The sequence below is a fragment of the Puma concolor genome, chromosome C2 (genome assembly GCF_028749965.1).
Source record: "Puma concolor isolate L17-30 chromosome C2, mPumCon1.1.hap2, whole genome shotgun sequence".
In the NCBI taxonomy this organism is placed as follows: domain Eukaryota; kingdom Metazoa; phylum Chordata; class Mammalia; order Carnivora; family Felidae; genus Puma; species Puma concolor.
In genome coordinates this window covers 102,578,297-102,595,909 of record NC_141675.1, presented here as the reverse complement: position 1 = coordinate 102,595,909, position 17,613 = coordinate 102,578,297, and the positions used below count along the sequence as shown (strand labels likewise).

Genomic DNA, 17,613 nt, shown 5'->3' with positions numbered 1-17,613 from the left:
TGATTGATTCACCTTCCAGCATACTTGACAGGCTACTAAAAGCTATTCCAATATCAACTGGCCAAGAAAGATAGCCTAGGTTTTCCCCAAGGTAAGACTCATCACTCTGCTTTTGCAAAAGATCAAGGATATGACCAAGTCTGATAGAAATTAGAATGCACACATGCATGTATACAGGCAAAAATAACTACTAAGTTTCTGCTTCAGGTTAAAATGTCCTTATTTTTTCACAAGAAGTTTTTAATCAGTGTCAGTAACTCAAATTGTTAGGGAGATACAACTTTTTAACCTTCTCGGGGAGTTTAGAATACAAAGAAAACTGTATCTATAGGGAATCACTACCCATGGGTCACACTCAGACCCCAGTAATGGTGCTGTTACTGAACCCCCCTTCTTCTAAGCTAGAACTTAGTAGTCTACCATGTAGTTTGGGGGATGACGACTTGTAATGTGCTAAAAGTTCCTGACAGGTTCAGACAACAAGGCCAAGATGGGTTTGCTCATTGCCTTAAGTCAAGCCCTTACTACTCATTTTCTGGATTGGTATGTAAAACTGCCTGGGGAATGCCCACTGGATAAAATCATCTCCTTATTATGACCTTCAAGGTCCTTCATGGTTTGTTCTCTGTATACTCCTTCAATCATATCCTTCACATGCTTGTACCACTCCAGAACCTAGTCATTCAGGGATGCCTGGATGGCTCAGCAGGTTAAGCATCTGACCGGCTCGGGTCATGAACTTGAGGTTCATGAATTTGAGCCCTGCATGGAGCTCTGTGCTGACAGCTGCTGGAGACAGCTGACAGAACCTGGAGTCTGCTTCAGATTCTGTGTCTCCCTCTATCTCTGCCTCCCCCACCACTCATGCTCTATCTCTCTGTCTCTCTCTCAAAAATAAATAAACATTTAAGAAAATAAATTCTAGTCATTCAGAATTAATTGCAGTTTTCTTTTAATTGTACCTTTTATATTCTACCTCCTCATTATGAAAGGCTCCATCTTTCTTCACTTAATTAAATCATTCTTGGTGTTCAATGCTCAAATAAGTCACTCTTCCCTCTAGAGAGAAACCTCCGATAACTCTACCCTAGTTTAACAATTTATTGATATGTGCCTATTATAATTTTTATATCACACTAAATTGTATTTAGCTCTTTTTCTGTAGTTAAGTTCCATTAGCCTACAAGTTTCCTAAGGGTTTGGACTAGTTCATATGTATATTGGTTTCCTCAACATATAATAAGCCCTCAATTTTTAAAGAATAAATAAACATATTAAAAGATATTTAAATAAGAGCTAGTATGTCATTCCTGTGAAAAAGAAAAGTATAAAGCCAAAGTTCTTAATTATAAAGAGAAATTTGGGGGAGAAACGGAACTAAAACGAAGTGAAAAAAAAAATACAGAGCAACAATGTGGGACTTAGGTGGTCATGTGAATCCATGACTGGTGATACCCATGTTGGGCTGTCCAGGCTGTCCCATGGAGGGACAAAAAAGCTCAGACAAGAGATTAAGATAAAGAGCTCTATACGTATAGCTTGCTATATATGATTTATAGAATGGAAATTCCTTACACTGGTAAGTAAGCTCCTCTTATATACTAATTGACTCAATGATGACTAAACTTGGGTATTTGAACCACACTGACAGCTACAGATTTGGATCCAGCATTTACTTGCTGTATATGCTTAACATTTCTGAATCTGTTTCCTCACCTATAATGTGGGTGACTTGCATATGTGGGTTGGAGTGAGGGTTAAAATGATGCATGCAAAGTCTGTAATGCAGATCTTAATAGCGCATTTATTTAATAAATGGCAGCTGTGTTAGAGTTCTCCAGAGAAACAGAACCAATAGGATCTATATATACACTACCAGCTGGAGACCCAGAAAAGCCGGTGGTGTAATCTGAACGCCTGAGAACCAGGAGCACCAAGGGCAGAAGATCATTTTCCAGCTCAAGCAGTCAGTCAGAGAGAGAATTCAACCTTTCTTTGCCTTTTTGCTCTCTTCAGGCCCTCAACGGATTATAGGATCCCCACCCACATTGGGGAGGGCCAGTTCACTACTCCAATTCTAATCTTTTCCCAAAACACCCTGTCGAACACACCCCAAAACAATGTTTAACCAGCTATCTGGGCATCCCTTGGCTCAGTCAAGTTGACACATAAAATTAACCACCACGATCAGCAGCAGTCACAGTGGTGGTTATTGTTTTCATTTTAGCAGTAACAATAATAATGTTATCTAAAGAAAAAAAATCCTTGATTCATTAGGTGTCTGTAGCAGAACCAGCTGGAGGTAAAGGGAGAAGAGAACTCTTCCACTGAGGTAAGTTCACTATGTATTTTCATCCTAGGATCTGGGTCACTTTCTTCTTTCCCAAGTGTGCTGCTTTCAATGGTCTGGGCTAGCACAAGCATACCAAATTGTTGTATTATAGATGAAGACGGAGAGGCTCTGCCTAATTTGAGTTCCTCATTACCACATGACTGAGGAGATGTTTGAGCAATCCCCCTCATTAAGAGCATTCCAGCAATTGAGCATCTTTTCACTCCTCCATTTTGTGATGACTTTAAGACCACCAGAGAAGAAGAAAGAATAAGGAAGTCACAGTAGATGGGACATAGGACTACTTTTCATTGCTTTTCCACCATGTTTTACATTCTCTCTCAGCCAGCCTGCCTGCCAGCAGCCCTGGATACCTCTAAATCCCTGAAGCTGGGCAAGTATATTTTCTAAATTTTCTGAAAAGCAAATTATTTTTTAACAGTATTTCCATCTCTCCTTCCAAGCAGAGCGTATTACTAAGAAACCACCCTCCCTCCTGCTGACTGCCATCCCTCGCTCATCTCAGGATAAATAGACCACTTTCGTGTTGATAACCACTCCATTTATGTTGGGATTGCCAAATTAAAGGAACACACTTGAAGTATGTGGGGATCCAATTAGCTTTTACTAACAAACATGATATTATTTTTGAGTTTGATGTGCTACAGGAGTTTATACACAAAGTAAATATCATTGCTTTGCCAGGATCTTTCTTGCAACTCTCCTTTAATCCAAGTTTGAAGCAAAATATAATAATGAGACACAAGCCTACTGAACAACATTCAAATACTTGTCTGATGGTAAAACTCATTAAAAGCCACAGGGCTCTTATGATGAACCCTTACACTTCACAACAAGACAATATGTGCATGACCTTCTCAAAGAACCAGTTGGAAATACACCTTATCAAAAAGCAGGGTCAGACTAAGAATTAGCCCACAGAGTGCACACAAAAATCTCTGGCTTTCTGGGAGAGCCAAGAAACAACAAACCAACTGCCTGCAGTAGCGTCTATTTAATGATAAAAAGAAAACACTGCATTTCTGTGGTAATCCATCCTTACAGCTTTCCCAGCTACCTAATCCTAAACTAACATCTAGCAAATTCCAGAAATATAGAAGCAATAAATTTCATCCTTAATCTATGTAGGATACTCCTTCCATTTTACTATGTTACTTTAGTAAACAATAGAAATATTTAAAAATAGATATAAGAAGGTATCTTCCCAGTGATGCATTTGAATGTAGTATGTATATTCACATAGAGAGAGCACTTTATGGAAATACACTCACTGCTGTACAAATTAAAGCCCAAAATAGGACAACATATTATCACAGACCTATACTTATTACTGTATATAATTCATAACGTAGCAGCTTTCAAGAAAATTACAGGTTTCCATAAAAAGCTAACCCACAGTCTTTGGTTGAGATTATTCCTTTGAAGCTGCATGTTCCTAAACCTAGGAATTTGGAGTTTTAGAATACTCTACCTGTAAAATCAGGTACGGTTGCTGATGCTGTTGCCCAACTAGGATCTTGAATGATCTTTTTACCCAAAACTCCATTTATGCCAATGCATGTATATAGCAACACATTTTTTTTCCTTCTTTAATTATAATCATGATTGTATTTTTTCTCATCAGGACTTGGAGACATTTATAGATGTACATATTGTCCCATTGTCTTGGTAAAATAGGTTGAAGCAGATTTTTCACTTTTCACCCAGAGAAATGAAAGTAAAAGGACTTTCCGAAGGTTGATACTAATGGCCTTAGTATGACTACATCACGGGTTTTTGTTATCCACAAGTTGAATACTTATCATTTCACTATCTGTTCCTCTCTCTGTAATTTAAATATCCAATCAGAAACAATTTTTTTCATACACACAATACCTATATGTGTAATATCTATGGTTCTTAACGTATGGTTAACCATGGCTCTAAAACATATCCCCAAATTACAATGAGGTTTTCTGATGCGTATCTACTAGCGTTTTTCCTAACCTCTCTATAGCACCCACTACTCCTATTTGTCACGTTTTTTCAAGACATAGCAGTTCAGTTTGAGAGGCTCGCTGAGATATCTTCAATGTGGAAGAGCCATCGGAAGAGGATGCTTAGAAAAACAGGAAATTCTCCTTCTAAATACAAGGTATAGAAATATACACAGTCACACATTGGCGAAGGTAGCATACTGTTGCTATTGAAATGAGGTATGGTCTTTGGATTACATTGAAAGGAAGGCTTTTTAGATTGTACAGCTAGCTAGCAGATGGCAGTTGGAAGTGCTCAGTGTGGTTTGCAGATGAAAAGTTCACCGTGCCTTTACCTAATTTTTTCTCCCCATTCTTTGATAACCTTTTGAATGGAATGTTGAAAATAGCAGCCTTCAGAAGTGCGTGGACACATAGCAGGCTTGACTTTTCCTAATGACCTTTCAGTGCAAAGCAAAAGGTCGACAGCTAGTGTCACTCACACTGAGGCTGACGAAGAATGTGACGACACATAAATGACAAAACCTTAGTGGTGGAGGTCACTTTTGAATTGACTTTCCTGACATTAATTCTTGTGATAACCCAGGCAACTAGTCGTAAAGTTGCGGTTCTCTCTTCAAAGTCCATCGTATTATAGGTACTTGTCAAAGACACAGGTCACTGCTTGCTTACTCAGTTACATGGATAGTCTATAGAAATTAACCTCCACATGTTGCTCATTCTTTCATATTTTGTCACATTTTATTTAAACTAAGTGGAGTTTCAAGCTACGTCTCTAGAACCTTAGGTCTTTGATCTCTGTCAGTGTACCAGGTGCGTTAATACCCTGGGTATGTTCACAGGGTCTTCTTGGTTCCTGTGCTTTTTCAGGGGGTGCCGTGGCACCGTGGAATATGGATGGACCCTCAGATGACCAGTGCCCACTCTGACATTCACCATTTTTAAAATTAGAATTGCTTGGGATTTTGCTCTTAAACTCTGAGGCTTCCTAAAAGTTTATATAGGAGTCTAGTAGACAAGGGTTCTGTCACCCAAACTGTTGGGGTCTCAAGTTTCCTAATTTATAACTTTGGGATTTGTATAAATGATCCAAAATTGTGGTTGCACTGCATTGTATGTCTAGCATGTTTGTCTTCTTTCATCTTCAGCTGCATTAGAACAACTCAAACATTCAGCAGCTGCCAGATATTCACATTAGATTGAACACTCTGCTCTTCACCACTCTTTCAAATTTGGCAAACATGTTTTTAAGGTACTTCAGACAATCCAAGGCATGCTTACCAGAGTTTTCCAATCAGAGTAACTTCCTTTATTATGCCCCATAGAGAAAAGAACTATCCCATAAGTTCAAGTTCAAAAAAAAAAAAAGAAAGCATACAACCTTAGGCTAGAAGAAACCTGCAACTGTCACATATTTCATCTGTGTTACTCACTGACTGTTCAAATCAGCTGTGCCCCCGCCAAGAGGTCTGCTAGACTTGCACTGTCCAATAAGGAGTCACTAGCCATGTATGGATGTTTACATTTAAATTAATGAAAATAAAGTAAAATAAATATCCAGTTCTTGATTTGTATTGGCCACATTTCAAGTGCTCCTAAGCTGATACATGTGGCTAGTGGCTTCCATATTGGACAGTAGAAGCATAGAGTATTTCCATTATCATGGAAAATTCTACTAAACTTTAGTAAAGTGCCAGTGCAAACTAAACTTTAACACTATCATGACAGTAAACTCACCACCTCCTAAGAGAAGCTATGATATTTTTAGAACATTACCTTTTTAGGATTTTTTTCCATATATGGGATCAAACTTCTACCCATTTGTCCTAGCTCCATTCCCTAAAATAATCCTGCAAATCACATGCTTTTCCACATGGGATTCTTTCACATGTTTCAAGAAAGTCATCACAAACCTCCTCTACTGTTTTGTATCCTCCCACATGTCTATCTCCCGTACTTCAGGTTCATGATAAAATTTGATGACTTGCCCTAAAAAATTCTGAAGTGTGAGTTTTATTCTGAGTCACAAATTTGCAAACCTAGGTGACAGCTATATAGATGCATAAACATTTAACATTAGAAGGAATAATTGTGTATCCTCCAAATCCTCCACTCCCATCCTGATTGCCAGGCATAAAATGGCCAATCAATACATATCAGCTGAATTAATAAACGAACACATGTAATCAGAGCATGTTACTCAATGCTTGCTTTTCATGTGTAATCCTCTCCATGTAGTAAATTAGAAACTCTTCTGATTATAGAATAATATGCATTATAGATAACCTTGAATATATACAAGAAAAAAGAACCAAGATGCTACTTAGACATAACTTCTGTTAATCTTTCTGTTGTATAGTCTTTTTAAACAAAGTTGCAGTATACATATATTCATATTTTGTATATTTTCACCTCATATATCATGTGCATTGTTCCATGTCACTCAGGAAACTTCTAATGCCTTTTATTTCTTTATTAGCTACATTATATTAGATTATTTTATATTACGTCAATTTGGATTATTTAACATTTACTTTTTGGACTGAACTGTGTCCCCTCCAAATTCATAGTCAAAAGCCTACCCCCCAGTACCTCAGAATGTGACTGTATTTGAAAATAGAACCTTTAAAAAGGTAACTAAGTTAAAATGGGATCCTTCGTGTGGACCCTAATTCAATATGACTTGTGTCCTTTTTTTAAGATTTTTTTTAATGTTTATTTTATTATTTTTGAGAAAGAGAGACAGTGCAAGTGGGGGAGAGGCAGAGAGAGAGAGAGAGAGAGCTGAAGCAGGCTCTTTGCTGACAACAGAGAGCCACATGAGGGGCTGGAACTCACAAACTATAAGATGGTGAGATCATGACCTGATGAAGTCAGGAGCTTAACCCATGGAGCCACCCAGACGCCCCATGTGACTTGTGCTTTTATAAGAAGTGGAGATTAGGACACAGACCACATGGACTGAAGGATGACCATTGAGGACACAGTGAGAAGGCAGCAATCTGCATATCTGCAAGTCAACGGGACAGACCTCAGAGAAAACCACACATGCTGACATCTTGATTTTGGACTAGCTTCCAGAAGTTTCAGACAATTTTGTTTTTCAGGCACCCAATCTGATCATTTCTTAGGGCAACCTTAGTAAACTAATATACTTTATTTCCAGTTTTTCATTGTATAAATATTTGAAATATAAATATTTCAAAAAAATTGCGTACATCTCTAATTTTTCACACAAACTTTTTACAAAAAATTGTTTTTGAAAATTCACGAAAACTAATATAAACTAATATACTTTATTTCCAGTTTTTCATTGTATAAATATTTGAAATATAAATATTTCAAAAAAATTGCGTACATCTCTAATTTTTCACACAAACTTTTTACAAAAAATTGTTCTTGAAAATTCACGAAAAGACCTTTAATATACATTTTCAAATTATCTCATTAAAAATTACGCTTGCAAACACGCAGGATTTTCCCAATTCAAGAAGCAAAGACAAAATTTATATTACTCTATGTGTTTAATTTTGCATTTTTAAAAAAATTCCAGTGAAGTAGAACATTTCTTTCAAACAATTATTGGCCACTGTTTTCTGTGGCAACGTGATGTGCAAACTTTAGTCTTAATGCTCACGTAAATACGTGTTGATTTTGTGTGTATTTGAACATATACACTTATATATGATATATATTTTCTGCCCTTGCTTTGGCACTCAATGTTATTTTGATATTGATTTGCATGATACAGTTAGTTCATTTTCATTATTTTATACTATTATTCTGTATGACTACATCTCAATTATTCATCATTTCTCTTATCGATGGATTTTTAGGGTTTTTATTTTTAATTTTTTTGTTATCAACATAATTGCTGTAAGCATGCTTATCTCTTTACACTGTGAGCAAAATTTTACTATGGGGTATGTCGATAAGTGAAATTACTGGATTTACTAGTTAGAAGGGTCAGCATAACACAACAGTTAGGAAGATGAACTCTGAAATTGGACTGCCTGAATTCAATGCTGGGTGTACCAGTTAGATGGTTTTGATCTTGGTCAAGGTACCCAACCTCTCTGTGTCAGTTCCTTCATATATAAAGTGATTGAGATTGCGGTACATACCTCACAACTTTACAGATAGTATTTGTACAGTTAGGAAAATAGCTGGAACATAGTAAACACTCCACAATCTTTATTACATCTCCAACAGTAGGAGATAATAAATTATTTCCCTAAGTGGTCATATGCATTGATACTTCCAGAGTGGTGCATATGAGTTCATGCACGATATTGTTGGACTTTTGTCCAAGATTATTAATTGCAAATAGTGATAGTTTTCACTGTTGCTGTCATATAGCACTTGATTGTATCTTTATATCTCAGTTTCATGATTCTCCTCTCGAAGGAATTTTAGATTGTTCTCAATCTAATCTCACTATCATAAACCTCACTGCTGTGAACATTCCTGTGTGTGACTCCTGGTTCCCATGGGAAAAAGTTTCCCCCCTGGTATATGCAAAATATAGGTATCTCAAAGATAAGAATATATCTGAAATTTGAGAGTAAATCTATTACAGAGACCTAGATAATGTATCTATATACAAGATTTAGCCTCTAATATCCAATTCCAGAAGACTTCTAGAATTCCTCTCCCGACCACAAATTAGTCTCGATAGACACAGTATTCCCAAGACGTAAAAACTAATTAGTTTTCTCTCCTGAGAAGGGATTCAGTTGTGGCTGAATCCTGGGAAGGAATGAAGGCTTTGAGAGAAGAACTTCAGAAATGGAGTAATAAGTGCCACAGCATGCCCATAAAATGTATCTATCATGGATGGATAAATATGTTCAATAGCCTCAGGGTTGCAGAGCTGCATTAGCCCTCCACCAGCCATAGTTGCTGATCGATCCTTGGACGGACAGCAGCACCAAAGCACCACAGAATAAAGCAAAGATTCTAAGGTTATTTCAGAAGGTGCGGGTAAGGTACATGCAGCATCTGAGACTGAGAAAGAAAAAAATGATATTGTTGTCTGCCTTCCCTCCCTGCTGGGATGACACAAATCATCCTCAATTTCTTGCCCTTTTATTTAGTCACTTCTTTAGTATTCATCTCTAATAATATGTAACCACAACCTGTCATTACAATCAAAGGACAAAATCAAACATAAAAATGTGAATAGAGGCTACATAAAAAAAAGAGTCCATTTGCTCATCACAGAAACCCCTGGCAGCTGCCTTAGTTCACATTTGGCTCCATCATCTCATTTGCTTTTCCTCAGCCTAGGATTCTCACCCTTTCTTCTGCAATGACCACAGACATTGGCCCTTTCCACCTCGGCACCTACAAGGTGGGAAAAGAACGGCCACGGGTGCAAACGACCTTTTAAATAATTACTAACTCTAAAAAAAAAAAATGGCGAGAATCTCCCACAGGATTAGAGACTACAGTATGTCTTGCAACTTAATTCAGACCTAGGCAGAAATAAATCCAGAATAAAAACGTCAATTTTTACAAATACTGGAAATGTAATACAAAGTTAGTCCTCGTTTACAAAGTGCTTGAGCTCAATGCTGTCAAATTTCCCATAGTTACAATGCTAGAAGTTTTTTGAAGGGATAAAACCCACTTAGTTCATGTTAACATGGCCTAAAGCAACATCGAAAAGTGAAATGAGCACCAGAATGGAAGTCAGGAGGCATGGCTGATCTTTTATAGGCTGTGTTACTTTAGACCAGTCACTAAATTGTCTGATTTTATATTCTCACTTTGGTAATAATAAGCATGTAACTCCATAATTATTTTCACTCAATAACCTGAATTGTTGCCTCCTTGATCCTTGCAGGAGGGCAAACGGGCAGAAGTCTGGAATGCTCCCGTCCAGATTAACCAGAGCTAGTTTGATCTGTTTCATATATTGTATTAGATGATCACTAAGGTGCTTTTCATCGCCTCTAAATCACTTTAGAAAACAGCTATTGTCCTCAAACCTGGCTGCAAATTGGAATCTTCTTGGGAACTAGAACAATCCCAGTGCCCAGAACACACCCTCAGAGACTGTGACTTAATTGGCCATGCTGAGGCCATGCCAGGAGTATTTAAAAGCTCCCCAGGGAATTCTTTGCAACTAGGGTCAAGAAACCCTGCTCCCAGGGTTTATGCATACATGACTGGCTTGGGACTCCTCCTGGTTTGTCCTTTTACATTAGTCCACATGCCAAACACCCAAAATTATTCAGTCGGCAAGAAATGAGGCAGCAGACTTGAAAGAAATTGAATAAATATTTCCTCTATTTTTTAATCTCTCTGGCTAGACTTTTCATGGACATAGATTGTTATAAAGTGAGCCTTAGCAGCAGAAGCTGGTGTATCCCTAGGCCACTGAGATGGTGAACAAGGGACTATCTGTCTGGGAAAAGCTAGACTAGGATGAATAGATTCAATGAACTTCAGTGCACTTGGTGGAAATTTGGTAAAGCTTTCAGAAAACCTGCAGGCTTCCTAAATCAATATCCCAGGACAGGTTTCAGCAATAACCATGCCAATCTTTCCTACCATGTGTGGGTGAAGCAAGTATCCATGTATTAGTGGCAGTTCCGTTCTCATTCAATATACACCTGGTCTGTCCCTGGTTCAACAGCTGTGGCCACTCAGCTGATTCCTGTTGGCTCTTTTCAGCTCCAGACTTTGTGACCTCAAAAAAAATCTGTCTTCTGTAGATACATAGCAACCTGTTCATTAGCTCTACTAACATTCTTTCCAAGACGCGGGATCAATCTGCATTTCATATATTACAGAGATGCTCTTTGCAAAATTTGCATCAGAAAGCTGAGTTAATTCCATTTCTATTGCCAAAAATGCAAAAATTTATTAATCCAATTTAGGCAAAAGTGAAGAAACAACAAAAATTTCTTTGTAATATGAATGTACCTATTATTAAAACAAACTTGATTAAAAGAAAAGCTGGCTTTTCATTACACTGTGAAAGCATACTCATAAGTGATAAGTGCGAATAATAATTTATTATTATTAATACGTATTACCATATATTAATTATCCATAACCTTATGTATATAATCTGAAAAATGGCTTTATAAAAGTAGATAGATGATAGCTAGAGATTGATAGATATTCATAAATGGGGTGAAAATGGCAGATAATATCATTAAAATTGAATAGTCTGGCAATGGCAAAAAACAGAATTATATCAGACACCAGTGCAAAAAACCTTGCTTTAAATCAGAAGCTACTTTCGGGCAATGATTGGGCCTTGTTAGAGATTGGTACATACAACGTCAATTTTTTTAGTTAACATCTAAATGCTCACATTTTAAGGTAAATTGTCGACGGGGAGGAAAAGGTGGTGTCTCCTCTTTATTTGAGAATATAAGTGGAGGAAAAAAGCATGAAATAATAATAATAAATTAAACAAATAAAAAGCATAATAATAATAATGGCTATTACTTAAAATCACTATGTATTAATAGATATATGTTTCACATACCTGACCTCATTGACTCATGGAAGATGTATATTACCATCCCTGTGTTACAGGTGAAGAAACTGTCTCTTACATGTGAAATAACTAGCCCAACAGCATAGGAGTCCTAAATGACAGAGATAAGCTCGAACCCTGCACTGTTTTTACTCTATGTAGGTGTTAACATACATAATTATTAGAATGCATTCCAATTGATACACAAACCTAGGAAATGTTCTCCACAAATGGCACCGGTATTCACCCAGCTAGACACATGGAAGCCATCCTGGCCTCACACCCATGTCTAATTAGGCCATCAATTCCAACCATTTCCCCTTCTAAATAGCTCTCACATCCATCTCTTAATTTCTATCTCACTTACATGCATAAGTTCAAGCCTTAAGCAATTCTCACCTAGATTATTCTCATCATTCTTTCATCCATTCTTTTACTTCCTATGTGAAAGATCTATCTAAAAGGCTAGTTTAGCAGTGCCTGGGTGATCAGTCGGTTGAGCATCTGACTTCGGCTCAGGTCATGATCTCACAGCTTGTGAGTTCGAGCCCCACATTGGGCTCTGTGCTGACAGCTCAGAGCCTGGAGCCTGCTTCAGATTCTGTGTCTCCCTCTCTCTCTGCCCTTCCCCCACTCACATTCTGTTTCTCTCTCTCAAAATAAATAGACATTAAAAATAAAATAATAAAATAAAAGACTAGTTTGATCAGTTACATTCCTGTGATTCTACAGGGTATATAGTATATACTATAATCCAGCAACTCCACTTCTGTGGATAATAACCAACAGAAATGCATTCCTCTATTCACCAAAAGACATATACTCAACATGCGTAACATCTCTATACAAATAAGCTAAAAATTAGAGACTACCTAAACGTCTACCTTTAGGATGGATGAAAAGATTGTGGCATATGAACACAATGAAATATTATACAGCAATGTGAAAAGGCAAACTAAAGTATATAGCAATAAGATGCTTGTATGTATAAGCATTCAATCAGAATTCAAAAACGTGTGAAACTCTTAGAAGTCAACTGTGGTTACTCATGGGAATTTGGGATAGGATCTGGGAGAGGGGGGTGGCAATGTTCCATGTCTCTACCTAGGTCCTGATTACATGTAAGTGTTCATATGAATTTCTACAAAGACAATTAACATGCATAAATGTTTACTTTTCACTGTGTGTGTTATATGTCAGTAAAAAATAAAAAGAACAAAAGAACAAAAATGATTTGATCATTCTCCATTGCCTTTCATCTTTTACTTCTCTCCTATATTTGTCTGTGTTAGTCAATTAATCTATTTCCCCAGAGAAATAGAATCAATAAAAGGTATAGAGAAAAAGAGTTCAAAGAATTGGCTCATGCAGTTATGGAGCCTTGGAAAGTCCAAAATCTGCAGCGTAGGCCGGCAGGCTAGAGACCAGGAAGGAGTTGCCATTTGAGTCCAAAGATGGTTTGTGTTAGAATTCTCTTTTCTTCAAGGGAGGTCACTCTTTTTTTAATTAACGCCTTCAACTGATTGGATGAGGCCCACCCATGAAACGGAGAGTACCCTGCTTTACTTATAGTGTAGTGTGCTGATTTAAACGTTAATCTCATCTAAAAAGTACTTCCACAGAAACATCTAGAATATTGTCTGGCCAAAAATCTGGGTACTATGGCCTAGTCAAATTGACACATGAAATTAACTGTCACAGTACCTACTCTCTTCTAAGCCATATTAAATTACTTGGAGATCCTCAAATATACCCATCTCTGTAATATCTTTCTATTAGCACATTTCTCCCCCCTAGGAATTTCTCCCAAAGCCTTTGCTTTCTCACTTTCTTATTCCCCTTTTCTGCTTCATTGATTCCCACTCATTCTTCAAGTCATAGTTCAGGTATTACTTCCCCTGGAAAGTCTTTCTGACCCTCTACTTTTTGTTTTGTCTTACTCTGCCATAAAGCTTACCACCACAGGCAATATTCTACCCATTGTTCTAGTTCTCTCTTTCTCCCTCTAAATCATTGAGTTTTGTAGAGGCCAAGACAGCACATACACCCCTAATTAAAATCAGAAGCACCTAGGGAGAGTTAGTTTGGGTCCAGCATGCTATGCAGACACAGATGACTACATCTGATTAAACGAAGTGAATGTATATATAAATAGGATTTGTACCTGCTATCACAGATTTTGTACAGTGTTATTGCTATACAGAGTTTTGGCCTCACCACCACCCCATACTTGGTCTTTCCATTTTTAGCTCACAATATAGCAAATGTCTAAGGCTAACCTCATACCATACTAAAACCATCACTTGATTCAGTCATCAGTGAAATCAAATACACATATCCTGATCACTTGTTTTTAAGATGATCATATTGTTACTCAAAATAACTGATTACACCATTGAAGTTTCAATATAAATTTCCAATTACTCCAGCACATGGAATCCTATTAAACTGGGAGGTAATTAGCATAAATTCATATCATTGGAGTTTTTATATCCAAGATGGAATTATGTCACAGACTTAGACGGAATGATCACTCGCTCAAGTTTTTTCCCCAAACAGTGGTAATTACTGGTTTGTACCCCATTCATTCCTCACAATTTCTGAGCAAATTAAGCTGTGTTAGGTCTTCCTGTCCCTCTCCCAGCACCTCATTAAGGATATCTTTGTTTTTGTATTTAATATAAAACGTAGTCCATAAGCTTTAATGAGGAATTTGTTCAAAAAGTCAAAAGGTCAAATTTAATAGCGATGTTGTTTTTATAAATTGTCACTTCATGCAAATTATGCTCTGCTCTGAAAATGCCCAAATTGAAGAAAATATTCATTTGCTTGCTGAATAAAATCTAATATTTCATTACTTAAAAATGCAGCTTATTACCAGCTTTTAAATCCATTTCTTTTTATAAATTAATTTAAACTTTCCAAAGTCCAAGAAGGTGTTTACCAAAAGAAATTCTGTGCTCAAACACCCTTCGTGAATGCTACATGCCACAGTACGTCAAATCGATCAGATACACAGCACATATTTTTTCTTAAATTTTTTGAAAAGTGCTGCTTTAAGGAAATCTGTTCAACCTAGTATTTTCTAAACCTATCCTGACCACAGAATTATGTAATTTTTAGCCCAAATAAACTATTGTATTAATTTATTTACTTTAAAATTTTATCATTACTAGTTAGCACTAATTTTCACTAATTTTTATTAATTGTTATAATGGCTTTCTCTGTGCAGAGCACTTATCTAGCATGGAAAATACAGAGAAGGATAAGCCATGAATACTAAACACAGGTGCCATAGAGAGAGAGAGAGAGAGAGAGAGAGAGAGAGAGAAGATGCATGATAATATTATAAACTCAAACAGACTTGCATTTAAACTTCAGATCTGCCACTTAGGAATTTTGCAAACTTGGACAACAATATTTAAATAATTTTTATATAAATGTCTTCCTCTGTAAAATGAGGATAATAATGTGTACTTCATATTATTATTGTAGGGATTAAATATTGAGTATAATATATTTAATACAGTATATGGTACATAGTAAGTGCTCAATAAATGGCACCGATCATGATAGTCCAAAAATGGAGGAGGAGAGGCAAAGAAGCAAAAGATAACATGAGAGATTTTGTTAAAGGTCAAATTAATTATATAGTTACTCTGATCAACTGTGGAAAAGATCAACAAAGATGGATGAAATAAATTAACCAGAAGAACCAATTTACAAGTTAGGTAGAGATTTGTGGTTTATATTCACATTCTACCATATATATATATATATATATATATACACACACACACATATATATATTCCTATTTTATTTTAATTTATTATTTTATTTTATTTTAGAGAGAATGCATGCAAGTGGGGGGAGAAGAGAAGAGGGAGAAAGAGAGAGAGAGAGAGAGAGAGAGAATCTTAAGCAGACCCCCACTCAGGGCAAAGCCCCATGGGGGGCTCAATCACCTGACCCTGGGATCATGACCTGAGCTGAAATCAAGAGTCAGATGCTCAACCAACTGAGGCACCCAGGCACCCCTATCTTCTCCTATTTGAATGCAGTGTTGATGCTAACAATTTTCATTATTATATTTTTTCTTTTATTATCATTATGTAAATTGTTAAATGATATGAGACTTAAAACAAGCAGGTAGGGCAACTCTATTTCTGTTTTATAGAAGAAGCTGCAGACAGGAAAATAGCCAGTCAGAAACAGAGAATCTCCTAGTTCATGACTAGGGCTCATCTCTTAGACTTCACTAATTTCAGAATCTAATTCTAGCCCCACAACACAGATCCCTTACCTTAACCTTATTCTCCTATCTAGGCACAAAATAGCATGGCTTTCAAACTATTTGATGACAAGATTTTTTTAAGGCATCACATCTAATTAACTTTGTAAAGAGTAAATATCTGTAAGGGTCAGAATTTTTCTCTATAAAGAGCTAGATAGTAATATTTTAAGCTTTGCAGGCCATCTGGTTTCTGTCACAAATACTGAACTCTGCCATTTTAGCAAAAGAGCACACACACAGCACCACCACCATCACCACCACAAGCTGTTATTAATATGATCTTGAGCTTAAAAAAGAATGGTTTAATTGCACAATGTCTTTATTTCTTCTGAGGAATATGTTGCTGGCATACTGTTTTGTTTTGTTTTTTTTTTAAGTTAATGAGTATTTACTACCTCTATGACTACATTTATTATCTTCCCTTATTTTAGTTTCAGGGATGTGATTTTTTTTTTTATATTAGTCCTTCCTGGGATTTGCTAAACTTGTTAAATTATGGGTTTTCATTCATTAGTTTTGGAAAATTCTTGACCATTCTTTCTTCAGAAATTGCTTCTTTCCATTTCCTTATCTCTTTTCCATCTACCATTCTACTTAAACATGTGTTGGACCTTTTCACATATTCCATAGTCTCTTACCTTTTATTTTGTATTTTCTTCCTTTTAGTCTCTCTTTAATTTTGAAGTTTTCTCTGGTCCTGAATTTCTGTTCCTTACTACTCTCCTCTTTTGTATCAAGTGTGTAGTTACATCACTTTTTAAATCAGTGCCTAATAATAATTATAAACTGATAATTTGTGGATCTGTTTTTGTTGTCTGTTTTTCTTTATTGGTTTTCCGTCTATCTGGTCTTCCTTCCTGAAATGCATGGCTATTTTGAATAAAGGATAGAAGGAGAAGAGAGAAAATGGAAAGAATAACAGTAGAGATTTTGGGGATTTTTATCTTCTTTCAAAGGGAATCTAATTTTGTTCTGGAAGGCACACTGAGTATGATCTGAAACTATGGAAAATATAGATTGAGACTCAGAGATATGTTAACCGAACAAAAAATAAGCCACATTAATTCCATACTAACTCCTTAGCCATCACTAGATGAGGCTGCTTTGGGAGAGTTGAATATTCAGAGCTTGCAGTTTCCCCACACATGAGACAAATGAATTCCCTCAGGAAGACCAAAATCTTAGGCAGAAAGTCACATATATTTTCAACATGAGTGTATTGGGGTAATTGGTGTGACACCAAAGGTGTATGCTATGACTTCTCTCCAAGACCTTGGGTCCTCAAGTTCTTTCTGACTTGGAACTACTTCCTTCATGGGCCTTCAAACACTTACTGTTTTCTTATGTCTTATAATATCTATTTCACATATTCATTCCAGCTTTAATCATTTTCTTGGTAGGAAAGAAAAATAGCAGTCATAATAGCTAGAAGTAGGGGCGCCTAGGTGGCTCAGTTGGTTAAGTGACCAACCTCGGCTCAGGTCATAATCT

At 36.6% G+C, this 17,613-nt stretch overlaps 1 pseudogene; it reads left to right on the top strand.

Moving 5' to 3' along the window:
* Positions 1–435: 435 nt before the first annotated feature.
* Positions 436–17,613, top strand: part of LOC147577466 (non-histone chromosomal protein HMG-14 pseudogene) — a 30,107-nt pseudogene continuing 12,929 nt past the window's right edge.